Raw genomic sequence first — 26998 nt, 5'->3', positions numbered from 1 at the left:
ACGTAGTCAGGAATCATTGCATAACAAAGCATGGCAGAGTACGGTCCCGATGTTTGCTGGCATTCAAACAACATCCATTCGTTCTCTTTCTCCTCAGGAGAGTGATATCATTCATGGTCACCTGGTTGAAATAGGGTGCTTTTATTAAGGGGACATTCAGAGGTGCCCATTCCTGCTCGGCTGTTTGGCTGTGGCTGAAGAGAAATGTTCCCCGCTGTTAGTCATGCAGTGGGGGAAGGGATGAAGCGTGAGTGATCTCTCACACCAAACCGGCAGGCCCTCAATACAAGAGGCAAAATGTGACCTTGTAATGAAAGCACATGTGCTGTGTAATGTGAACAGCAAGGTTTAACATGAAAGAGTGTACCCATTGTTCTCTAAAATGTTCTCTAAAATGTGTCTTTTTAACTACCACTCTCCCTTTTCCTCCACCAGCTGCAAATGTTTCTCCTTTGCAGAGGCTAGCGAAGATTAGAAGGTGAAAAAACACACACTCGGGATGAAATATTCTCTGAGATCCTGCTGTCCTCCCACACTGACAGAGCACAGCAGAACGTGTGGAGGCAGACAATGTCAGAGTCCAGAAAAGCACAATATGAACACGAGGAGAGGTGGCGGGCTGAGGAGAGTAAGTGGCGGGCTGAAGATGATAGGTGGCGTCAGATTGCTGACAGAAGGCAAAAGTCAATGCTCAGGCTGCTGGAAGATCAAACTCATATGCTCCAGTGTATGGTTGAACTGCAGGAAAGGCAGCAGGAGCACAGACCACCGCTACAGCCCCTGTGTAACCAACAGCCCTCCTCCCCAAGTTCCATAACCTCCTCACCCAGACGCCCAAGAACGCGGTGGGAGGGCCTCTGGCCACCCAGCCACTCCAACGCAGAGGATTGCCCAAGCAACAGAAAGCTGGCCTTCAATAAGTAAGTTTTAAAGTGCAGTGTGGCCTTGTCCTTCCCCACCCCTCCCGGGCTACCTTGGCAGTTATCCCCCTATTTGTGTAATGAATTAATAAAGAATGCATGAATGTGAAGCAACAATGACTTTTTTTGTTGCCTCTGCAAGCGGTGATTGAAGGGGGGAAGGGGAGGGTGGCTAGCTTACAGGGAAGTAGAGTGAACCAAGGAGGGGAGGGGTTCATCAAGGAGAAACAAACAGAACTTTCACACTGTAGCCTGGCCAGTCATGAAACTGGTTTTCAAAACTTCTCTGATGCACACCATGCCCTCCTGTACTCTGCTAACTGCCCTGGTGTCTGGCTGCACATAATCAGCAGCCAGGCGATTTGCCTCAACCTCCCACCCTGCCATAAACGTCTCCCCCTTACTCTCACAGATCTTGTGGAGCGCACAGCAAGCAGAAATAACAATGGGAATATTGGTTTCGCCGAGGTCTATCCGAGTCAGTAAACTGCACCAGCACACTTTTAAACATCCAAATGCACATTCTACCACCATTCTGCACTTGCTCAGCCTATAGTTGAACAGCTCTTGACTACTGTCCAGGCTGCCTGTGTATGGCTTCATGAGCCATGGCATTAAGGGGTAGGCTGGGTCCCCAAGGATAACTATAGGCATTTCAACATCCCCAATGGTTATTTTCTGGTCTGGGAAGAAAGTCCCATCCTGCAGCTTTTGAAACATTTCCTGAAGATGCGAGTATCATGTACCTTTCCTGGCCATCCCACGTTGATGTTGGTGAAACTTCCCTTGTGATCCACCAGTGCTTGCAGCACCATCGAAAAGTACCCCTTTCGGTTTATGTACTCGCTGGCTTGGTGCTCCGGTGCCAAGATAGGGATATGGGTTCCGTCTATCACCTCACCACAGTTAGGGAATCCCATTGCAGCAAAGCCATCCACTATGACAGTGGTCCCCAATCTTTTTGGCTGGCAGGCGCCAGCCGAAGGACCACTGCAGCGGTGGAGCACCCGACGAAATGCCGCCGAATTTCGGCAGCGACACCTCTCGATGACGCCGCTTGCCATCGACAAGCGACGTCATCGAGAGGCATCCCCGCTGAAATTCGAGAGCAACGCCTCTCGATGATGTCACTTGTCGACGGCATTTCGGCGGGTGCTCTCCTGGGGGCCAGGACGCAGGCGCATTAAGATGCCATGGCGCACGCGGGCACCGCATTGGGGACCACTGCACTATGACCTGCACATTTCCCAGAGTCACTACCCTTGATATCAGCAGCTCTTTGTGTTAGCTACTTGGATCACAGCAGCCCCCACAGTAGCTTTGCCCACTCCAAATTGATTCCCGACTGACCAGTAGCTGTCTGGCATTGCGAACTTCCACAGGGCTATCGCCACTCGCCTGTGAACTGAGAGGGCTGCTTTCATCTTGGTATTCTGGCACTTCAGGGCAAGGGAAAGCAAGTCAAAGTTCCATGAAAGTGCCCTTACGCATGCGAAAGTTTCGCAGCCACTGGGAATCGTCCCAGACATGCAACACTACACGGTCCCACCAGTCTGTGCTTGTTTCCCGGGCCCAGAATCGGCATTCCACAGCATGAACCTGCCCCATTAACACCATGATGTGCACATTGCTGGGGCCTGTACTTTGTGAGAAGTCTATGTCCATGTCTATGTCCTCATCACTCTCATCACTGCGCTGCCATTACAATACAAAACAAATCGGGTCTATTTCTTGTTTTGATCCACTCCATCTATCTTTTACATCTTTAGGCTGGCAGCAGACAGTGCAGTTCGACTGCTAGCCATCATCATCTCCTGGCTGCTCGCCAGAAGACGGTGCAGTAGGACTTCTAGCCATTGTCATCTCCTGGGTGCTCGGCAGAAGATGGGAATGACCTGGCTGAGTCACTCCCATGTCTGCCCAGGTGCCCCTGACTGACCTCACCGAGGTCAGCTAAAAGAGCACCCAGGAGTACGACAACAATGGCTACCAGTCTCCATGCTTGCCGTGGTATGGCGTCTGCGCAGGTAACCCAGGAAAAAAGGCGTGAAATTATTGTCTGCTGTTTCTTTCACGGAGGGAGGAAAGGCGGTGGGGGGCTGATGACATGTACCCAGAATCACCCATGACACTGTTTTTGCCCCATCGGGCATTGGAATTCTGGGTTCAGATCCCAATGGGCGGTGGAGACTGCAGGAACTGTGGGATAGCTACCCACAGTGCAACTCTCCAGAAGTTGATGCTAGCCTCGGTACTGTGGACGCAGTCCACCGACTTAATGCACTTAGAGCATTTTGTGTGGGGACACACACAATCGACTGTATAAAAACAATTTCTGAAAACCAACTTCTATAAATTTGACCTAATTTCGTAGTGTAGACATATTTCATGCATGTTTTCATTAGCATGTCATTCACTACTAGCACTGGCCTTGATAATTTTTCATTATTAGCACTGGCCTGACAATTAAAAAATTCTACCCTTCACTGTACTAGGTATCTTGGTCTAGATCATATGCTGATGTAAACTGTCAATGGAACTATGCTGATATACACAAGCTGAGGATCTGGCCCATTATTTCTAAGCAAGGAAGAGACGAACAAAAAAAATAACCAAATTCTCTATCCTGTCTAACATTTATCCAAACAGAGTGTCATTATAATAGCCCACATCCAACAGAGCTGCTTCTTCCAAGTGCTGTATCAGCACAAATATCAGGTGAAACCTGGTGACAGAAAATTAATTCAAGACCCTTTCCCAAAGGTATTTTCTGTGTTGTCATTGTAAGGAATCTCTGTCTGCTTAAATAGAGAAGTATTTGCTATTCTGTGAGCAAATTAAGGTTCTGCAGTTAAAGGAGGTCACCTTTCCTAAAGGTTCTCCATCCATCATCTAAGCGTCAGATCCTATATGGCCCTAAGCATAACCTGAGAAATGCTGAGTGCCCTCCTCTGGAAATCTCAGTTAAAGCAAATTGTTGTGTATTTGGTTGTCATGGTTTTTGTTCCTATGGCAACTGAGTTAGATTATTAGGGGATAGCCCAGCCAGCTTCAGCCGCTTGGGTGAGCTCTGTGTCTGTAAATAAATGGTAGTTTTGTTAGCTGTCTGGCCTCAAGTGATTTCTTCCTAAACCGGCTGCCCCCAAGGATATAACAAGTGGCGACGATAGATGGGATTCCAGTGCTGTTCCAGTAACAAAAGGAAGTAGAAGTCAAGGTAAAGAACAAACAAACAAAAAACCTGCTTGTTTGCACTGACTGTGAAAGTGAAACTAAAAATCATGGCTACTCTGACCAGGCCACTGGAACCTTCTGATGAGAATATAGTGCAATGGCATGTGTATACTGAGTGTTTTGAGATTTTTGTTATTGCAAATGACATTACAGAAGAGAAGGTGGTGCTAATATTCTTAAGTGTTGTAGGGGCTAAAACCTACTCCCTGCTATGCAGCTTACTACACCCTGTTAAGCCTGAGACTAAATCTTACAGTGACATTGTGGAAGTCCTGGGGTCCCATTTTTCCCCCAAACCACTGGTAATTGCTGAAAGATACAGGTTCCACAAAAGAGACCAAAAAGAAGATGAAACAGTTGTACAATTTGTAGCAATTTTAAAAAAGCTAGCAGAACACTGTGAATTTAAGGAGATGTTACATGATGCCCTGCGTGACAGGTTAGTGTGTGGCCTGTACAGTGAAGCTATATGGAAGCGCCTACTGACAGAGGCTCAGCTGACATTACAGAAGGCTGTTGATATTGCTGTCTCCATGGAACTGGCTACAAGGGAGGCGCGATACATCGGTGCATCCCCTAGGGTGCAAAAAGTGTCACAAGAACCTACCCACAAAACTGTGCAGGGTCAGGAATGTTACCACTGTGGTAAGCTGGGTCACCAGGCATCAGAATGCTGGTGTAAGGACCTGGTGTGTCGACACTGTGGCCAAAAGGGACACATTGAGTGTGCCTATAAACAAAAGAAAAAGAGGCCTGTGGTCTGGCCGACAAAACGAGGAACCCTGCATACCCTAGAGCAGACCCTGGATGATCAAGGTGACACCTCATCGCAAGAGGAAGTGTCACTGCATGTTTTGTCTTTGGCAGTGGGCTCACATGAATACTGGCTAACCCCGTTGTTGGATGGCAAACCTATACTCATGGAACTGGACACCGGTGCAGCTGTCTCGCTGGTCTCCGAGACTGTGTATAAAGAAAAGCTACAGCATCTTCCACTTAAGGCAACAAAAACTGTTCTGAAGATGTATACGGGAGAAGCTGTGCCCATGTTGGCCATATTGATGTTAAGGTGGAGCTCAATGGACGGGCTGCTAAATTGCCACTGTTTGTGGTGAGAAGTAATTACCCAGCCTTAATGGGTAGGTCTTGGCTTGGGAAGATTCAGCTGAACTGGGCAGAAGTGCACCAGATGACTAAAGAAGAAACCAATCTTACCCCTATACTAAGGAAACATGCTGCTGTTTTTGGAGAGGATCTGGGAAGTATGAAGGGAATCACTGTGACATTGAACATTAAACCTGACAGTCCACCAAAATATCTGGAAGCCCGAACTGTGCCATATGCCATCAGGTCAAAAGCTGAAGCAGACCTGGAGCGCCTGGTCACCAATGGAGTCCTAATACCAGTTATCCATAGCCGATGGGCCACTCCTATCATTCCAATAGTGAAGAAAGATGGCTCCCTCCGGATTTGCGGTGATTTTAAAGTCACTGTCAACCCAGTGTTATGTGCAGAGCAATATCTGCTTCCCCACATCGATGACCTCTTCGCAGGCCTGGCTGGGGGGGGACAAAAGTTCAGTAAGATTGATCTGAGTCAAGCATATTTACAGATGCACGTCGATGAAAAGTCCCAAGAGCTGTTGACTATTGTGACTCATAAGGGGCTTTATCGATACTGTTGCCTACCCTTCGGAATAACGTCTGCTCCCACTCTGTTCCAGAGAGCTATGGACCAGATTTTGTGTGGCTTGTCAGGAGTTCAGTGCTATCTGGATGATATCCTGGTCACTGGAAGAAATGAAGAGGATCACTTAAAAAATTTAGAGGCTACCCTACAAAGACTGGAAGAGTATGGCCTACGAGTTCGCAAAGACAAGTGTGAATTCTTCCAGCCCTCTGTTGAATATTTGGGACACATCACTGATGCTGCGGGTCTTTATAAGGCCCCTGCAAAAGTTAAGGCTATTGTGGAGGCTCCCCCACCTCAAAATGTAAGCCAGCTGTGCTCGTTTCTAGGACTACTGAACTATTATGGAAAGTTCATCTCACAGTTAGCCACACTGCTAAAACCACTTCACAAGCTCCTTGGGCAGAACAAGGCCTGGAAGTGGACTGAAGCCTGTGATGTTGCATTTAACAAAGCTAAGAATGCATTGCTAAATTCTGAAGTTCTAATGCACTTTGATCCATCCTTACCCCTACAATTGGCCTGCGATGCCTCCCCTTATGGAGTGGGAGCAGTCGTGTCACACATTATGCCTTTGGGAGAAGAAAGACCTATTGCTTTTGCTTCACGCACTCTAAGCAAAGCAGAAACTAACTACGCCCAAATCGAATGTGAGGCATTAGGAATTGTTTTTGGAATTTGGAAGTTTCATCAATACCTGTTTGGGCGGAAGTTTACTCTTCTCACAGGCCATCGACCTCTGACGTCAATTTTTGGACCCTACACAGGCATTCCCCCATTAGCTGCTAGTCATATGCAACATTGGGCATTGCTACTTTCAGCACACACATATGAAATCAAATATCGGAAATCCACTCTGCACGGCAATGCAGATGGCCTCTCAAGGTTGCCTTTGCCGGTCAAACATCAAGATAGTGCCCAAAAGGAAATCTACTTTGAACAGGTAGAGAATACACCCATCACTGCTACACAGATAAAGAAGGCAACTCGCGTTGACCCAGTATTGTCCCAAGTTATGGACCTGGTGATGCATGGAAAATCTCGACAAACCTCTCCGGTCTCACCTGACCTTGTTACCTACATGTCCAGGAGGACGGAGTTATCGGTCCAATTTGGTTGTTTGTTGTGGGGAGACGTGTCATTATTCCACCACCACTGAGATCACAGATGTTAGAACAGCTATATTCCGGTCACTGTGGAATAGTGCGCATGAAGGAAATTGCACAAAGCTATTTTTGGTGGCCTGGATTGGACAGTGCTATTGAAGAGAAGGCAAAAGCTTGTATGTCATGTCAGGGTGTGAGGAGTGCACCCCAGTGGGCACCCCTACACCCATGGGACTGGCCTGAAGACCCGTGGCAACGTATTCACATTGACTTCGCTGGCCCTCTTGAAGGAAGCATGTTCTTGGTGGCAGTAGATGCCTATTCTAAATGGCCAGAAGTCTCTATAATGCAGTCCACTACTGCAGAGAGTACTATCCAAAAACTACGAGGACTCTTTAGTCGTTTCGGTCTGCCAGAACAACTTGTGAGCGACAATGGACCGCAGTTCGTCTCTCAAGAGTTTCAAAATTTTATGAAGGCAAATGGGATACACCACATCACTTCAGCACCATATCATCCATCCACCAATGGATTAGCTGAAAGATTTGTGCAGACAATGAAACACGCTTTGAAATCAGCAAGTGGACAACACTCCATTAAAAAGCGTCTGGATACCTTCTTACTTTCCTACAGAAAAACACCTCATGCTACGACCAAGGCATCCCCAGCCTTTCTAATGATGGGACGACAGCTACGCACTTGCTTTGATCTGCTGAAACCTTCTGAACCCCGACAAATTGTGCAACGTCAGCAGCAATATCAAGTCATTAGATGGGCACCCAGAGCAAAAGACCGAACCTTTAGCTCGGGACAGCCAGTTTTGGCTCGGAATTATACTTCTGGAGCTAAATGGGTCCCTGCCACGATCATCACTCAAACAGGACCTGTTTCCTACACAGTCCGGACTGCAGAGAATCTTAGCTGGCGGCGACATGTAGATCAGCTGTTGCCACGTCATGCCAGTCCTCAGGACACATCTGCAGTTGAGTGGTCTGACTTCACCTCTTCTGGTGAGACACCGAATCATGAATCACATGTTCCTGACTGTTCTCCTCCATTACTGTCGATGGCTGAGATACCCCTTTGCCCAGCACAAGCTGATACCACCTCCTCACTCGTTCGTGCTGCAGATCCTGAGCCCAGGGTACTTTCGGGTGCAACACCACCAGAAGTTCGCCGTAATCCACCTAGAGACAGAAGGCCTCCTCATCGGCTGGATCTTTAGCTAGGGCGAACCCACGGTTATGGGGTAAAATAATCCCCAAGATTTAGCCGGGAATGGAGGCAGTCTACCCTCCTTCTCTAGTCTAGTGTGTGTTTTATTTAGGGGATGTTCTTATTGGGGGGGGAGGAATATGTTGTGTATTTGGTTGTCATGGTTTTTGTTCCTATGGCAACTGAGTTAGATTATTAGGGGATAGCCCAGACAGCTTCGGCCGGTTAGGTGAGCTCTGTGTCTGTAAATAAATGGTAGTTTTATTAGCTGTCTGGCCTCAAGTGATTATAACACAGATATAACACAAATAAGCACTCAGCCTCTTTTAGGAGTGGGTTCTAACATACAGATATGACTGGCTAAATCCAACAGTCACAAAAACCAAACTTCAGAGTTCATTATTTATTTACTTTACCTTGATTTGATTTAATATATAGTTAGATTTTTTTTTAACGTTTCTTCCAATGCTCTAGACCATAGGTTCTCAGATGTGGGGGGGGGGGCAGGCATGCCAGGGGGAAGTGGGGTTGGGACGTTTTAGGGGACAAAAAACATATTGAGCACATTTTACCCACAGCAATAAATAACAAAGCTGATTCCTCCAGACATATCAGCTCCTCATATGGTGCTGTGCATTTGATCCTAGATGGCATTGTGCATTTTGACAGATTTCTGTTAAGCTTGCATAGCATTATACAAAGTTGTTGCCCTCTATACGTTAATCCATTTGCTACGATCTGGTGTGCACATTTAAGTGTAAGCACTGACCACAACCACAGTTTTGCTTTTGCTCTTACTACAATGGATCCTTGGCTCTGTTTGAATCAATGCTTACTGTTGTTAATAGTAAGAGTTGAGTGTTGATTTTTTTTCAGTATATGTACTTGTGTAGTGGGGGTGGGGGAATAAACTACTACAGACACACAGAAGGGGGACACGATCAAATCAGTTTGAGAACCACTTGTCTAGACTCATCTACTAACATTATAAAAATATACACAGGAAGTAGGCTCTAAATAGGAAGGTCCTCCTAAAATCCCACAGCTTAAAAACCCTCAGCATTTCAAAACAACATGCCTTTCCCATCAACCTCACCCACTTTTCATAAGAACGGCCGTACCGGGTCAGACCAAAGGTCCATCTAGCCCAGTATCTGTCTACCGACAGTGGCCAATGCCAGGTGCCCCAGAGGGAGTGAACCTAACAGGCAATAATCAAGTGATCTCTCTCCTGCCATCCATCTCCATCCTCTGACGGACAGAGGCTAGGGACACCATTCTTACCCATCCTGGCTAATAGCCATTTATGGACTTAGCCACCATGAATTTATCCAGTCCCCTTTTAAACCCTGTTACAGTCCTAGCCTTCACAACCTCCTCAGGTAAGGAGTTCCACAAGTTGACTGTGCGCTGCATGAAGAAGAACTTCCTTTTATTTGTTTTAAACCTGCTGCCTATTCATTTCATTTGGTGACCCCTAGTTCTTGTATTATGGGAATAAGTAAATAACTTTTCCTTATCCACTTTCTCAACATCACTCATGATTTTATATACCTCTATCATATCCCCCCTTAGTCTTCTCTTTTCCAAGCTGAAGAGTCCTAGCCTCTTTAATCTTTCCTCGTATGGGACCCTTTCTAAACCCCTAATCATTTTAGTTGCCCTTTTCTGAACCTTTTCTAGTGTTAGAATATCTTTTTTGAGGTGAGGAGAGCACATCTATACACAGTATTCGAGATGTGGGCGTACCATGGATTTATATAAGGGCAATAATATATTCTCAGTCTTATTCTCTATCCCCTTTTTAATGATTCCTAACATCCTGTTTGCTTTTATGACCGCCTCTGCACACTGCGTGGACATCTTCAGAGAACTATCCACGATGACTCCAAGATCTTTTTCCTGACTCGTTGTAGCTAAATTAGCCCCCATCATGTTGTATGTATAGTTGGGGTTATTTTTTCCAATGTGCATTACTTTACATTTATCCACATTAAATTTCATTTACCATTTTGTTGCCCACTCACTTAGTTTTGTGAGATCTTTTTGAAGTTCTTCACAATCTGCTTTGGTCTTAACTATCTTGAGCAGTTTAGTATCATCTGCAAACTTTGCCACCTCACTGTTTACCCCTTTCTCCAGATCATTTATGAATAAATTGAATAGGATTGGTCCTAGGACTGACCCTTGGGGAACACCACTAGTTACCCCTCTCCATTCTGAGAATTTACCATTAATTCCTACCCTTTGTTCCCTGTCCTTTAACCAGTTCTCAATCCATGAAAGGACCTTCCCTTTTATCCCATGACAGCTTAATTTACATAAGAGCCTTTGGTGAGGGACCTTGTCAAAGGCTTTCTGGAAATCTAAGTACACTATGTCCACCGGATCCCCCTTGTCCACATGTTTGTTGACTCCTTCAAAGAACTCTAATAGATTAGTAAGACACTATTTCCCTTTACAGAAACCATGTTGACTATTGCTCAAGAGTTTATGTTTTTCTATGTGTCTGACAATTTTATTCTTAACTATTGTTTCGACTAATTTGCCCAGTACCGACGTTAGACTTACCAGTCTGTAATTGCCGGGATCATCTCTAGAGCCCTTTTTAAATATTGGCGTTACATTAGCTAACTTCCAGTCATTGGGTACTGATGCCGATTTAAAGGACAGGTTACAAACCTTAGTTAATAGTTCCGCAACTTCACATTTGAGTTCTTTCAGAACTCTTGGGTGAATGCCATCTGATCCCGGTGACTTGTTAATGTTGAGTTTATCAATTAATTCCAAAACCTCCTCTAGTGACACTTCAATCTGTGACAGTTCCTCAGATTTGTCACCTACAAAAGCCAGCTCAGGTTTGGGAATCTCCCTAACATCCATTCATCCCTCTTGCTCCCCAATAGACCGTAGAGCTTTAGCTGTAGTGGAACATGGAGGAAATAAATTCAGATTAACTGCAATTCCAATCTCGATGTGGACTCATACCACCCCACGCCAAACTTCAGCAGGGCATTCATTTTTGCAATTTTCAGTTTAGACCTATCTTTAATTCCTGGTTCTACAGGTCCTTTTATATATTTATTGACTTCCTTATGCTTCCCAGGCTTTTAGCAGCTTATAGTGGTTTGTATTTGTTACCTCCCTTCCCTAATGCTGCTATAAGAGGTTTTACCCTTCTCTTTCCTAAATATTATTCACATTTATACTTAGTTTGGTTTCTGGTTTTCTAAAGTAGGGCTGTATTCAGAGATAATCATCACTGGATAGATTTAGAAAATTAATTTAAATCATTTTAGCCCTTTTAGAGCTCCAAGAACATTCAATGCTATGCTTCTCTGACCACTCTTTCATTATTAAGTAGCTTAGGGATGAGATTATTCTTTGACTTAGAGAATATATTATTGGCAGCAAGTTCCAAGGAGATCTTCTCTTTTCATATTCAGTGTGTTTAGCATTCACTATCAGCTCTGGGATTTACTGCCAACTCAGAAAAGTCTGTTCTCATATTTTGTCAAAGATTAGAAATTTTAGGTTTTTCTATAGACATAATGAATTGGCTTCTAGAAATCTCTTTATCACAAATGAACTCTGCTTTGCTGAAATTAAACTCATAATATTTTGAAAATTCTCAAGATCATCTAGTCAATATCAAAGGGATTGAATCAGTGGCTGCACAAGCTGCACTTACTATGCCCCTCTGTTTACCAGAAAAGAAATGGTTACCTACCCCTCATAACTGTTGTTCTTCAAGGTGTGTTGCTCATGTCAATTCCAATTAGGTGTGCACATGTCACATGCACAATTGTTGGAAGGTTTTTCCTCTAGCGGTACCCGCCAGGTCGGTGTGGAGCCCCCTGGAGTGGCGCCTTTATGGTGGTTTATATAGGTCCCTGCTGACCTGCCACCTGTTCAGTTCCTTCTTGCTGGAATACTCCAACAGAGGGTAGGAGGGTGGGTATTGGAATGGATATGAGCAACACATCTCGAAGAACAACAGTTAAGAGAGGTAGGTAACCGTTTTTATTTCTTCAAGTGCTTGCTCATGTCCATTCCAATTAGGTGACTCCCAAGCCGTACTCTTGGAGGAGGGGTCAGAGTTCATCTGGTTGCAGATTGCCCTGCCAAACGCTGCATCCTCTCTGGACAGTTGCGAAATTGCATAATACGAGGTGAAGGTATGGATAGAGGACCATGTGGCTGCCCTGCATATATCCTGAATGGGCACTTGAGCTACAAAAGTGGCAGTTGTAGAGTGTGCCATCAATGTCGGGGCTGGAATCTTGGCCAAGTCATAGCAAGTCCTGATGCACGACATGATCCAGTATGATATGCATTGGGAGGAGATCGGAAGCCCTTCCATCCTCTCTGCAACAGCAATGAAGAGCTGTGGGGACTTCCAAAATGGCTTTTTGCACTCAATATAGAAAGCCAGGGTGCATCTCACATCCAAGGAATGAAGCATGTGATCTCTGTTATTGGCATGCAGCTTGGGAAAAAACACTGGTAGGAAAGTGTCCTCATTTATGGAATTGAGAGACTACCTTAGGGAGAAACACGGGCCGTGGGCCTAGTTGCACCTTGTCTTTATAAAAGACAGTGTAAGGGGGCTCAGATGTCAGTGCCTCAAGTTCAGCTTCTGGCTGAGGTGATGGCCATGAGGAAAGCTACCTTCCAAGATAGCTAGAGCAAGGAATATGTCACCATGGGCTCAAAGTGGGGACGGGGGTACCCATAAGCCTGGAGAGGACTAGATTGAGGTCCCAAGGAGGAAGAGACTGCCTCACCTGAGGATACAGTCTATCAAGCCCCTTGAGGAAGCAGCTTGCCATCGGGTTTCCAAAGACCGACCTACCCTCCACCCCTGAGTGAAAAGCAGAAATGGCGGTCAAGTGAATCCTGATCGAAGAGGTCTCCAACCCCTGCCATTTCAAGTCGAGCAGATAGTCCAAAATAAACGGGATCTAGGCTCATAGTGCAGGAGTACCCTTCTGCATAGACCAAATCGATAACCGCTTCCACTTGGTGAGGTAAATGGCTCAAATAGAGGGCTTCCTGCTTCCGAGAAGGACCTCCTGAACTGAGTTGGAGCACTGACGTTCAGACTGGTTTAACCATGGAGCTTCCACGCCATGAGGTGGAGGGACTCCAGGTTGGGATGTCGTAATCTGCCGTGGTCTTGTGTGATGAGGTCCGGGAACGGGGGAAGGGCTAAAGGCCTGTTCACTGATAGGTCCAACAGCGTGGTGAACCAGTGTTGGCAGGTCCACGCTGGCACTATGAGGATCAACGAGGCCCTGTCCAGGCAGACTTTGAGGAGGACATGTACAATAGATGATTCGCCCATGACAGGTGAAACACATCCATGATGGAACCTGGGCTGTGGTTCAGGAAGGAGCAGAAGCGCTGAAACTTCCTGTTGCTCCATGTCGCGAATAGGTCCAAGTGGGGAAAGCCCCACCTCCAGAAGATGTCCAGGGCAATATCCACTCTAAGGGACAATTTGTGCCCATTGAATGAGCGGCTGAACCGGTCTACTAGCTCGTTCTGAGCTCCCAGCAGATATGACGCCTCCAGGTGGACGGAATGGGCGACGCAGAAGTCCCACAGGTTGAGGGCTTCCTGGCACAGGGGAGAAGAGCGAACACCACCCTGTTTGTTTATAAAGAGCATCGCTGTGGTGTTGTCCGTCAGTACCAACACACAGTTGCCATGAAGGTGAGCTTGGAATGCCTGGCATGCCAGATGGACCGCCCTCAACTCTCTGACATTGATATACAGCAATAGTTGTGCCTGGGACCACCTGCCCTGTGTCCTGATAGTGCTCAGGTGTGCTTCCACCCAGCGCCAAGGCATCCATGACTAACTCTAGTGAGGGCTGTGGTTTGGCAAAGGGTACTCCCCCGCAGACCACCCGAGCCTGCAACCACCAACCAAGGGACTCTAGAGCCTGAGAGGGAAGTGTGACTATTTTGTCCAGAGAGTCCTGACTGGGCTTGTATACCTGTGCCAGCCACATTTGTAGGGGATGGAGACGCAACCTGGCATTCTGGACCACATAAGTGCAGGCTGCAATATGCCCCAACAGTTTCATGCAGTTTCTAGCAATGGTTGTGGGGAATCAGCGGAGGTTCTCAATAATGTCCCTGACAGCTTGGAAGTGGGCCTTGGGCAGGGATGCCCTGGCTTGTGTGGCGTCCAGGAGAGCCTCAATGAATGCTATCCTCTGCATTGGGGTCAGTGTGGACTTGGGAACGTTCAGCATGAGGCCCAACCTGAGAAAGGTGGCATGAGTGAGGGCCAGGTGCTCCTCCACTTGTACTTGCGACCTGGCCTTGATGAGCCAGTCATCCAGGTACGGGAAGACTTGGACCCGATTTTTGCAGAGGAAGACCACCATGACGGCCATGCATTTTGTGAATACCCAAGGGGCTGCCGAGAGCCCGAACAGGAGCACGGTAAACTGGTAGTGCTGGACATTGACCACAAACCAGAGAAATCATCCTGGATGATGGAGATGTGGAAGTATGTGTCTTTCAAGTCGAGGGTGGTGTACCAGGGAAGGAATGATGGAGGCCAGGGAGACCAAGCAAAACTTCACTTTCTTTATGAATACATTGAGGTCTCGCAGATCTAGGATAGCTCTGAGCCTGGCCTTGGCTTTGGGTATGAGGAAGTGTCGGGAGTAGAACCCTTTTCCCCTGAACTCCTGAGGAACCTCCTCTATTGCCCCGAGAGCAAGGAGCAATTGCACCTCCTGTAAAAGGAGCTGCTCATGAGAGGGGTCCCTGAAGAGGGATGGGGAATGGGGATGGGAGGGCAGGAACAGAATTGAATAGAATATTCCACCTCTACCGTGCTCAGTAACCCAGCCATCTGAGGTAGTCTGGGCCCAGGCACGGAGAACTGGGACAGACGGTTCGCAAAGTGGGGAGAAGGATCCGGGAGATGGACTGGTGCTCTGTCCTCGGGCACACCTTCAAAAATTAGGCTTAGGGCCAGGAGGCTGTTTGGATGAACCATGGCCCTGATAAGAAGAGGATCTTGATGGCCTCCTCCTCCTGTTCCTGCCCCTCCTTCTATTGAAGTCCTGCCTCATGCTCCCCAAGTAGAAGTGCTGGGGAGGTTGGGGCTTGAAGGACTTCCTCTGCGGAGCCGGGGTGTGGATTCCCAAGGACTTAAGGGTTGCCCTAGAATCCTTCAAACTGTGCAGCCGTGAGTCTGTCTGCTCTGCAAAAAAGACCAGCACAGCCAAAGGGGAGGTCCTGGATGGTATTCTGGTCCTCCACAGGAAGGCCCAGCACCAGAAGCCATGAGCTTCTGTGCATAGTAATTGCAGTGGCCATGATCAGTGTTTTTCAGTTTAGACCTATATTTAATTCCTGGTTCTACAAATCCTTTTATCTGGTCTAGAGGGATGGAACTGAATATCTGGTTGCTGAGATTCAAGGCAGCAAGTCAGTAGCTCCTGTTCTGTTTCTGTATTAACAGTAAATATTACTTTAATCCCAACCAATAGGAGAGGTTTTAAGACAAAACCTTCTATAGTGCTACAAAAGCTATACAGGGGGAAGACATTTTTTTAAAAGATGCAAAGAAGAGGGACTTCCCATGTGAACACCTTGCCTCCACATTATGGAATTTGCATCAATGAGTGAGATATTTGACAAGTCGGCTCTCTTTTTCCTCTGATGAAAAATTGCATCTGTGGGTGTAATTTAGGTCTATTAGATGTCTTGGTACTTGATAACACTACTACTTTGACATCTAAAAATTTACCTAAATTGTGCCTGCAAGTATTGGCACCACTATATTGTAGGCACAAACAGGGAGACTCATTTAAGGCCAGGATGAAAATCAGCCTGTATGTTTCTACCTTAAGAATCACAAAATGCCTCAGAACAGCAGAGCCTCTACAGTTCTGCTGCTGGAAGCTCCCAGCTGTGAAGTCCATCCAGAGGCACTCTGCCCCTGCCATGCAGTACAGAGCAGTGTTTTGTAGTAACTCTCCATGCCACTGCGATCAGAGGCAATTTCAGGAAGCAACGGGTGTGTGGCAATTAGACCACACGCCAAAACCTCCCATGAAGGCAGCGATAGAGGCTGCAGATACTACTGCAACCTTTAGGGTGCATTAACAGCCATGGAGAAGCCCCACAATGGGTACTCTGCAGTGTGGGGAGCAGAAAAGCTTCCATTCTCCCACTGAGAATCCCTGCACTCTTCCCTGTTAATAAGTTTTGCACAGGGCTCAGGATTTGGCCCAAAGTGATTATAAAAATCATGGGGAAAACAAAGATGGATAATGTATGATGATTACCCAGATTATGGTTCAGATCTCTAAATCAGGTGTTAATAGACAATCCCCAAGACTTAGAAGAGTTTTCAGTTTTTGAAATACCTTTGAAGTACTTTGGGGTTCTCTTCAGTAAAAAATCATCCCAATAGAGAGCCACTTGTCTTATTCAGGGAATCATTGCAACCAATGATACACAAACAGCTACAAGATGTATTTGTTATTATTCCCTGTTATTAGCACACATTCCCATAGTCCATAGGTGCCACTACATACATTAAAAAAAGCAAATCAATGATCCATCGAGAGAAGGAAGCTGTGGTTTGTCAAATTGGATATTGGTGCAGACATGGGCCACATCCATTTGTAAATAAACAACACTCCTTTTCCCTGTGCCATACATTCACCTATAGGACACATGGGGATACATGTCTGTTTTTATCCCCTCAGGCACAATTGCAGCATCATGTATTTTCAGTGTGTTGCAGTTTTCAGTTATCTTAAATTGACATACTCCTTTATTTTCATACCTATGTCCATGTGGCTCTTCTGCCAGAATTTGTTCTTCATTAGGGTGCATATGGATTTAGCTATGTAACTCTCTTTAATCCCTGTAAATGCTGGTTGTTTGCACAAGTTATGTAGCAAAGACAGAAAAGTATGTACAAAAAGTGTTGAAGTGTGACTTTTTAATCTTGTACCTGTCCCCAGCCTCACACTATAATAAAACATCCCCAAAGCTTGTCAGAGGAGAACATAATTAAAAACAACTATGCGCAAATTAATTAATACTGTTCCCTAAATATCTGCAAAGAATGAAATATTACTGTATAAAATAGCAAAGTGCAGAGCTGCAAGAGACTTGCCTTTGAACAGTGAACTGAACCATCCCAAGAGGTGCTACCATATCTAGTTCTCATCGATTAAACAAGAGCTCCTTAAGGAAAACAAAGTGATTCAAAGATGGAAACCTTATCTACTGACAAATTCCTACTGCATCAAGAAAGAGATTACTTGAAAAACAATAATACAGTACATTGGAAAGCAATGTACAGGCATTTACACTGCAAACACCTCCCTTTTTATTACATTATCACAGACAGCAAGTAGATTACGTGGAAGGTTTTAGATTAAATTGGAATCGTGTTCCCTAAAAGAAAAAAAGCAAATATACATTATTTAACAGGATGTGGATGGAACAGAATGGTACAAATCTAAAAGTGACTGACACACATACAGTAGGGATGCACTGAGTTATAGCACCTGAATTCTGTGGGCCCGATTCTCAGGTACACTATGGCCATTTTACACCATTCTGGTGGTGCAAAGGAGTCTTAAAGTGAGGGTAAATTGTATTTATATACCCTCTAATGCCCCCTTTGCATTGCTAGCACAGTGGAAAGTGACCTTAGTGTACATAAGAATCAGGCCCTATATTTCAGTAGTTCCCTACTTTCTTTTCTGTTGGAGCCCCTCTCCAACCCCTTTCCGTTCACATTCTTTTTTCCCCTTCTCCTCCTTGTTTTTTTTCCTCTCTCTTTTGACTTCTTTTTATTTAATTTTATACTTTTCCTTGGTTGTGGGGGTTATTTTAGCTCCTCTCTCCTGATTGCTCCCCTTACCTGTTGTCACTTACCAGAAGCCTACATATTCCTTGTGGAGGGGGATCCACTGGAGCTCTGTGGAGATGGCATACAGGTCCTCCCAGCTGAATTATGTGTTGCAAAGAAATAAAGGTTTGAACCTCTGAGCTGCTTCCTAAGGTCTCAGTTTAGCCAAACACTGAAATACATGCCTAACTTCAAGCACATAAATAATCCCTCTGTGTTGAGGAAGGCACTAAGGCATGTGCATAAATTTAAGCATGTGCTTAAGGGACTTTGCTGACCAGAGATGGGATTGTTCACATGCTTTAAGTAGCTTTATATTCATGAGCTGTTCCTATGACCAGCTGTATAGGGACCAGAGCAGAAGAAATGTGGGTTGGTGGGTTTAAAAAAGCTGCTCACTGCTTTCCCCAAAGCAGCACATTTGCAGGCAACAGTTGGAGATTCATTAGCTCAATATGGTACTTCTGTGATTAGAAGTAGAGTGCAAAAGTTAAAGTTATTTAGCTTGGAATGGAGAAGTGCAAAGGGGGATTTGATTGAGGAATTTAGAATTATGAAGGCCATAGTGAAAACTGATTTGTCTTTCCTTTTTACAATGTTAAGTAATACAAGAACAAGAGGACTTTTAATGAAGTTAACAGGCAGCACCAATAAAGGGGAACAGTGTTTTTTGCACTGCACAGACAACCCATGGAATTCAATGCACAGGTAATTCAGACTTTACTAGGGCTAGAGCTAAAAATCTGAGATAACAAAATTAACAGCTGTGCAAGCAAAAAAAAAAAAAAAACCAACAGGATGCAAAATTTCTCCCTAGTACAACATCTGAGATTCAGGATACATGCAGGAATCATGGAGTAATGTGTCCCTTATGTATAGTTTATACCCGCTGGCTAGATGCATTTTTGTCCTGCCTTCCTTTGGGGCACTAGGCTACTGCTAGAGGCAGGATACTAACTAGACTGAATCCGACGAAGTGGGTATTCACCCACGAAAGCTCATGCTCCAATACGTCTGTTAGTCTATAAGGTGCCACAGGACTCTTTGCTGCTCTAACTAGACCAGCGGTTCTCAACCCATGGGCTGCATACAGCCCAATTAGCACACAGCTGCAGCCCAGTTCAGCTGTGTGCTAAAGGCTGGCCTACGTGCTGGGGTCCGCAGTGGAGGTCGGGGCAGCCGGTCACCCCAGTGTGGTAGGGGGTCTGGGGTGGGCAGCCGGCTGGCCAAGTGCAGCGGAGGTCCGGGTTGGGACTGCTGGCCCGCCCAGCGGGGCCTGGGGTCTGAGGCTGCCAGCCGGCCCCATGGGGTCCAGGGTCTGACTGGTGCAGCCGTGTGGTGGGGGTCTGGGGTGGGCAGCCAGCCAGCCCCACATGGTGGGAGTCCAGAGTCAAGGTCCAGGCTTCCGCTGCCCTGCCACCCAGCCCCTGTAGCCCAGGTAACACATTGTGTAATAAGTTGAGAACCACTGCGGTCTTGGGATGCATCAGGCAAGGTATTTCCAGTAGAGATAAGGAGATGTTAGTACCGTTACACAAGGCACTGGTGAGACCTCATCTGGAATATTGTGCACAGTTCTGGTCTCCTATGTTTAAGAAGGATTAATTCAAACTAGAACAGGTATAGAGAAGGGCTACTAGGATGATCTGAGGAATGGAACCAATGGTCTGAACAAGTCCCTGGTGGACAGGGAGGAGTATAACATACTGGCTATTAGGTCCCTTACTTGTAACTGAAAGAAGACACAGTGAAGGGGAACTGTGAAACTTTTACATGGTTGAAAGCACAGAGGAGCTGCTTTCCTTGTTGCATACAATGTGCACTCTGCCCCCTTGACCTCTGCTTACTAGTCATCAAGGCAACAGTGCTATGTTCATATATACATATTTATGTACAAACATGTAAAACAGCTTCAGGATATGCACATAAAACTACGTAACCATATAACCTTATTCTGTAACTGTTTCCTCCCTTCCCAAGTTCCTTGTCACATCGTTTAATAATAATTACACAGCAAATGCATCCCAATTATGTCTATCAGGAGTGGGAGCACAAAATGGAGGCAGACACAAAGGGAACAGCTGGAGTTTGTAGAGCCGGCCTACACTTTTTTGGTCCCACTGCACCTCCGGCATTGACCAGACGTGTAAGTAGCTGGTGAATGCACGCAGTAAACAACAACAGAAACTTTAAAAACCCAGAACAAATATGGAATTTACCTAATAAGAGCTGAGGAAATCTTCTAGGTCAATAGGACTCCACCTACACAGGTGTCCACCCACAGAGAGCTCATTGTGGGATGAGGGCTCTGTCTCTGACTGCCTGCAGGTTGCATCCTCCTAATCACACTGACTATGAGTCTGATTCCAGCTCAGTAATTTCATATCTAACTTTTTATAGAAGGAGCATTTATAAGAAGTTCTCATTAGTGATTTACTGTTTTACATTCAATCAGATACTTGGAAACTATTTTTTATTCTCCTGAAGCTTTCCTTTAATCGTGGGCCAGATCCTGAGCTGATGAAAACTGGCATACTCCCATTGATTTCCCTGGAGCTTTGTTAATTTACACCAACTGAGGATCTCGCCCATGGTTTCCTCAAAGCCCAAGAAACAACCAAGGTACAGCAGGAAGCCAGGGATTTGAGAGTTCCTCACTATGAGTATGTCTGCACTGCAATGTAAGCCCAGTTCACGGACCCTGGGTTTGAAAGCCCAGGGCTTGACTCTCCACACTCATTGGAGACCCCAGGTTAAGAATTTTTGAGCCCAGGTCTCACACCAGGACCCCAGAGTCCACACTGCAGTAGGCAGACCTGAGTCCAACCAATCATATCCAAAACGACTTAGTGCCCTCCTGAAATGTGGCCACTCTAGCACTTTGTCCATGGTGTTGTGTGGGAAAACGTAACTGTCTCCCCCTCAGACCACCCCACATCACAGGAAGTTTTTGTAGCCTGCCAGCACATCTTGTCGAGCCATCATTTTGGTCTGCACACTCCCAGCAACCAGAGTCAGCAACGTGGAGGAGTCACCATTTGAAGAATCTCTCTTCCTTGGGCTTTTACTCCTATTTCAGGAGACAGGCAGAGCTGAAATGAGATGCGGATGGACCTTTTGGTGGTGTTTTCTGACCCACAGAAGGAACCTGACAGAACTAATGATGAAATAGGAGGAGGAGGAGGATATAGACATGGAAGATCCCAACTGGATGCTGCTGCTCATGACTCTCAGAATAGCCACAGATGCCCCCTGCATAGACTGGCACTTCTGGAGCAGAGCCACAAGTGCAGACTGGTGGGATCACATCATCAAGTGGACCTGGGATGACCAGCAGTGGGTCCAGGACTTTCGCATGAAGAAAGTTACATTTCTGGAGCTTTGCGAGCTGTTTGCCCTGACCCTCCAGCATCACAACACACATATGAGGGCAGCCATATCAGACCAGAAGCGGTTTGCTATAAGCATCTGGAAGCTGGCTACTCCAGACTGCCACAGATCCATTGTTAACCAGTTTGATGTTGGGAAGTCAACTGTAGGTAAAGTGGTGGCAGAGGTTCTGAAGTGACGAGGCATGTGATTTATGCAAAAGTGATGGGCATAAACAGTACTCCTAAAATAATTACTGGCTTTGAGAGAATAGGCTTTCCAAATGGAAACTCATGTGCCCATGGTTTGGCCTTCTGGGGGAAGCAAATACCTCTATACCCAGAGGCAGATTAAGCTTTTCTGGGGTCCTGGCCCAGAGCAAGTGGCCCCCCCCCCACTCCTGCTGGGGAGCAGAATTGGAGTGCGGGGGCTTTCCCTGCTCCCCGGCAGAAGTGCCAGGCAGGTGAAGCAGGGCAAGCCCTGCACACCCCAACCCCACTCCCCAGCAAAAGCACTGGGTGGGCGGAGCAGGGCAAGCCCCCACACCCTGACTCCATTCCCTGGCAGGAGCGCTGGATGAGTGGATGGAGCGGGTCAGGGTGCGGGGGTGCCCATTTTTCCAGGACCTCCCAATTGGCTTGGGCCCCGTTAGCCCAGTGGGTAATCTGCTACTGTATATACCCTGTATTTATCTTTATTATTCAAAATACACATGATAAGATGTGATTAGTGATCACATCATTTGTATTACAAAACTAACAATATTAGAGCATTGCCCAGCTAGCCAGCTGCCACTAGAACACCTAAACAACAGTAATTAACCTACACCACAACCAGTTATCAAACAGTGTACAGATCAAATGTTGAACAGGGCAAACAGTGCTGTCAAAAAATCCCCTAATTTTGCACGTCCCCTGGCATGTTCTCCTTTCCCTACCTTGTGTATAACATGCATTTTGGGCCACTGCACAGATGTGGAGACTTGCTTCAGATCCTAGAAGCTCCATGGACACAACTGGGTTAATTCCAGTGAAGAGTGCACAGAGAATGGCAAATTAAAACTCACAGTTTTGTTTAAAAATTGCAGACAGTTTTGTGGTACGCATTTTCTAAGTTATTTTTGTTGTTCTTATTTATTTTTTATTTTTTTAGCTCTAACATTTTTGAAAGGTAATATACACTAAAAACACTGATAAATCCCTTCCACCTTAACTTGATTTTAACAAAAGATTTTTGTATTGGATTACATTTATCTTCTAATTTCAGGGCCTCCGAGAGCGGGGGCGGGCAAATGGGGCAATTTGCCCCGGGCCCCGCAGGGGCCCCCACGAGAGTTTTTTGGGGCCCCTGGAGCAGGGTCCTTCACTCGCTCTGGGGGCCCGGAAAACTCTCGCAGGGCCTGGGCCCCCGGAGCTTCTTCCGCTCCGGGTCTTCGGCAGCAGGTGGGGGAGGGTCCTTCCGCCCCGGGGCAGAAGGACCCCCCCCCACTGCTGAATTACTGCCGAAGTGGGACCCCCGCCAAAGTGCCAGGTCTTCGCAGTAATTCGGTGGCGGGGGGCCCCCCGCTGCGGGTCTTCGGGGCACTTCAGCGGCGGGTCCCGGAGCAGAAGGCCCCCCCGCCGCCGAATTTCCGCCACAGACCCCAGGCCCCCTGAATCCTCTGGGCAGCCCTGTCTAGTTTACTTTTTCCATTGTCATTGGTTCCAAATGAAACATAACAAGTCCCTCTCCTGATTTTGCTGGGAGGTTGTCCACTTCTAATGTAATATCCTCTAACACTAAGGCTACCAGCCATGAGGGATTCGAAGTCATAACTAGTCGTCTATATCCACACAACTTTTAGTTTGTCCTCTCTGCTACCAGTGTTAACTTGAGTCTGATGCATTACTTTTCCCTGGCCATTAGCAAATTATCAACCCTTTTTACAGAAAACAGTAATCAAACTGCAGCTGGAGTCAGAGCCATGAATTATTAATACTGCACTATCACTTTGAGCAGGGGTGGGCAAACTTTTTGGCCCGAGGGCCACATCGGGGTTGCAAAACTGTATGGAGGGCCGGGTAGGGAAGTCTGTGCCTCCCCAAACAGCCTGGTCCCCAACCCCTATCTGCCCCCTCCCACTTCCTGTCCCCTGACTGCCCCCCTCAGAACCTCCAACCCATCCAACCCCCGCCCTGCTCCTTGTCCCCTGACCGCTCCCTCCCAGGACCCCCCGCCCCTAACCACCTCCCAGGGATCCCACAACCCCTATCCACACCCCTGCCCCCTTACAGGCCCCCTGGGACTCCCACACCTATTGAATCCCCACCCCTGTTCCCCATCCCCTGACTGACCCCCCCACAAAAAAAACCTCCGCCCCATCCAACTGCCCCCTGCTACCTGTCCCCTGACTGCCTCCCAGGACTCCCTGCTCCCCACCCCTTTACCACATCGCCATGCTGCCCGGCAGGAGCAGCGGGCCAGAGCACAGGCAGAGCGGCGCGCTGAGGCTGCGGGAGAGGAGGGACATTAGGAGAGGGGCTGGGGGCTAGCCTCCCCGGCCGGGACTCAGGGGCCAGGCAGGACAAGACTGTAGTTTGCCCACCTCTGACTTAGAGGCTGTAATCAGGGGCCCATTGTGCTAGGCACTATACATACATGTAATGAAAAGACAGTCCCTGTCCAAAGAGGCTACAATCTTTGCATATGACAAGAGACAAATAGCGGAGAAAAAACAAACATAGATTTATAGATTCATAGACTCTAGGACTGGAAGGGACCTCAAGAAGTCATCGAGTCCAGTCCCCTGCCCTCATAGCAGGACCAAATACTGTCTAGACCATTCCTGATAGACCTTTATCTAACCTGCTCTTAAATATCTCCAGAGATGGAGATTCCACAACCTCCCTAGGCAATTTATTCCAGTGTTTAACCACCCTGACAGTTAGAAACTTTTCCCTAATGTCCAACCTAAACCTCCCTTGATGCACTTTAAGCCCATTGCTTCTTGTTTCTCCTTAGAGGCTATGGTGAACAAGTTTTCTCCCTCCTCCTTATGACACCCTTTTAGATACCTGAAAACTGCTGTCATGTCCCCTCTCAGTCTTCTCTTTTCCAGACTAAACAAACCCAATTCTTTCAGCCTTCCTTCATAGGTCATGTTCTCTAGACCTTTAATCATTCTTGTTGCTCTTCTCTGGACCCTCTCCAATTTCTCCACAACTTTATGAAATGCGGTGCCCAGAACTGGACACAATACTCCAGTTGAGGCCTAACCAGCGCAGAGTAGAGCGGAAGAATGACTTCTCGTGTCTTGCTCACAACACACCTGTTAATGCATCCCAGAATCATGCTTGCTTTTTTTTGCAACAGCATCACACTGCCCCCTGCCCCTCTTACAGCACTCTAGAAATAATGAACGCTAATGACATAATATAGAAATACATTTCATGCACCAGTAAACTTCCCCTACCGTTTCTAATATTGAGAAATACAATGGTCACTGAATACTTATGAGAATTGTAATAATCAAGATCATATAGGTGTTCCACTCAGTTTCACAAATATTATCAAATTAATGTGAACTTCTACCCTCACACCTAAAGCTTCTCGCTGCATGTCCTGAAACAACTCGTTTACTGAGTAACTAACCATTACAAAGCCCCCTTCCTATGCTCTATCAGTTTTCCATTCTATTCTGGAGGTGCTCAATTGAACAGACCTGGTTCCTGGGCTGTTGGGCAAGAAGATTTTAAAGATTCTGTCTACATAAACTATGTGTTGCAATGATTTTCAAGAACTGGTAGGGTCTGGGTGGAGGATTGTTGTTTAGATACCTTGTGTGTGGAAGGAGCTGTATCATCCATCCTACTATCAAAAACCCAAAGCTAGCCATGCTAAAGGGAGGAGATGTGGCAAAGAGAGATTTTCATCAAACTCCCAATTCTCTAATCATCAGTCCTAGTTTGCTCTTACTCTGAAGTGTATGAAGTGTGTTGAGAGAGAGACTTCTCTTTTACAGGGCAGCACCAGAGTTGAGCAGTGTATGGAAAGAGGGAGTAGAGTAGAAGGAGGATGAACAATTTCTCTGGGATTGGGTAAGTGTGCAATAGAGGTGGGTCAGAGGGAGCATAGCAAGGAGAGAACTAGCAGCTCCTTACCTCCCCTCATGATCTTCTGCTGGGACTGGGAGACCATGAAATTTTAAGAATTGGTTTTTTTCTTCAACCCACGGGGTAGCTATCAAGAAGCAGCCCCTCACAACCCACCTATGGGTTGCACCCCATCTATTGAAAAGTCTTGCTTTAAATGGAACAGAGGAGTCTTTCAGAAGACTGGCTCAGGTAATCAAAGTAGCAAACTACCGGCCACAATACTGCCAAATTATTAGAAGAGAACTGGTTGTAAATTTAAATACCACTTTTATTAATTAATCTCCAAGGGCTAAAGACAAACTAGAAGCAAAATTAACATGATTGTAAACTAAGCACTGGTATCCTGTGGCTATTTTTTGGCCTGCTGAGAGAGAATGAGTTGATCAAAGAAAGAGACCCTCATTGAGAGCAATGAGATTAGTGCTGCTTCAGTGAGCTCACAGAGAGTTTCTATAACCTAACTTGTTTTAGAAGCTGGTGAATACCACAATTAATCTTGGCTTCAATTTGGAGTGAAATGGGGGGGAAACGACCTGTTCAACACACTAATCTGAGTGTCCACTGGGATCCAAACTAAGTAATGTACAGTCTCCTGCAAAGATATTTCCGTTGAAGGGGTGAAAAAAAATATAGAAAATCTTGTGGAAATCCATGGGTGCCAAGTAGAGCATAACATTAAGAGACTTCTCTAGGCAAGATGATCACTATTTGTCTCTCGCTGGTTCAAGCAGAAGCCTTGCTGTTCAAGCTGAAGTCTTAACAAGCAATTGAAAACAGGCAAGGATTCAATTACAACCGTCAGTACTAGACATGAATAGCTCATGCCACTAGTAGCAAACCAGCTCAGTCAGAAAAATTACATACCACAGGCTAGCAGTGAAGTCCCTTTCTTGGCTAAATATCCACAGCCATGTTCTTTGAAGACAATTTCTGAGTACGTATTATAGCAGAGTGCCGGCTCCACTATAGCTAAAGTTAAGAGTCACTTTTTGTTTAATGGATGACTCTTCTAAGTGCTCTAAAATCTGCATGGTTACTTGGATTGCTCTGAAATTTGGTGTGCCTTATGGGGGCATGGGTTAGGGTTAATGAGCTAATTTTGGGGCCATTTGAGCATGGGGTGCCTGATGTACAGTCTCCCCAAAAACATCTTTCCTTAAGCATGACAGATTCTATGAACATTTTTTGCAAGCCAGGGCTCTGATTGGGCCCCAAAGGGTCTCAGACACTCAACATCTAACCCAGCTAGTGCTTGCCATCCACTATCCTGTTGGAGCAGCAATACTGGAAATACTATTCAAGAAAGAGTTAGGTTCTACAGACAGGGTCATGCCTAATGCTCACCCATCAAAAGGATTACACGGGTCACATGCGGATAGAGTGCCCAAGAGGGTGGCTAGCCATCTGCTATTCACCGGCTCTGTGT

General features: G+C 46.3%; 2 long non-coding RNA genes across 3 annotated transcripts in view; one reads left to right on the top strand and one right to left on the bottom strand.

The window, feature by feature from the left end:
- LOC120402028 overlaps positions 1-26998 on the bottom strand; it is an 88264-nt gene that overhangs the window by 56250 nt on the left and 5016 nt on the right. The window lies entirely within an intron of this gene.
- LOC120402029 lies at positions 4032-25739 on the top strand. Its single transcript, XR_005596919.1, has 4 exons — positions 4032-4137; positions 18674-18778; positions 25440-25515; positions 25658-25739. It is a non-coding gene; the product is annotated as an uncharacterized LOC120402029 (long non-coding RNA).

This window comes from Mauremys reevesii, linkage group 3 (assembly GCF_016161935.1).
Source record: "Mauremys reevesii isolate NIE-2019 linkage group 3, ASM1616193v1, whole genome shotgun sequence".
NCBI classification, from domain to species: Eukaryota; Metazoa; Chordata; order Testudines; family Geoemydidae; genus Mauremys; species Mauremys reevesii.
The sequence above is the reverse complement of the archived record's forward strand: the minus strand, read 5'-3'. Positions and strand labels throughout refer to the sequence as shown.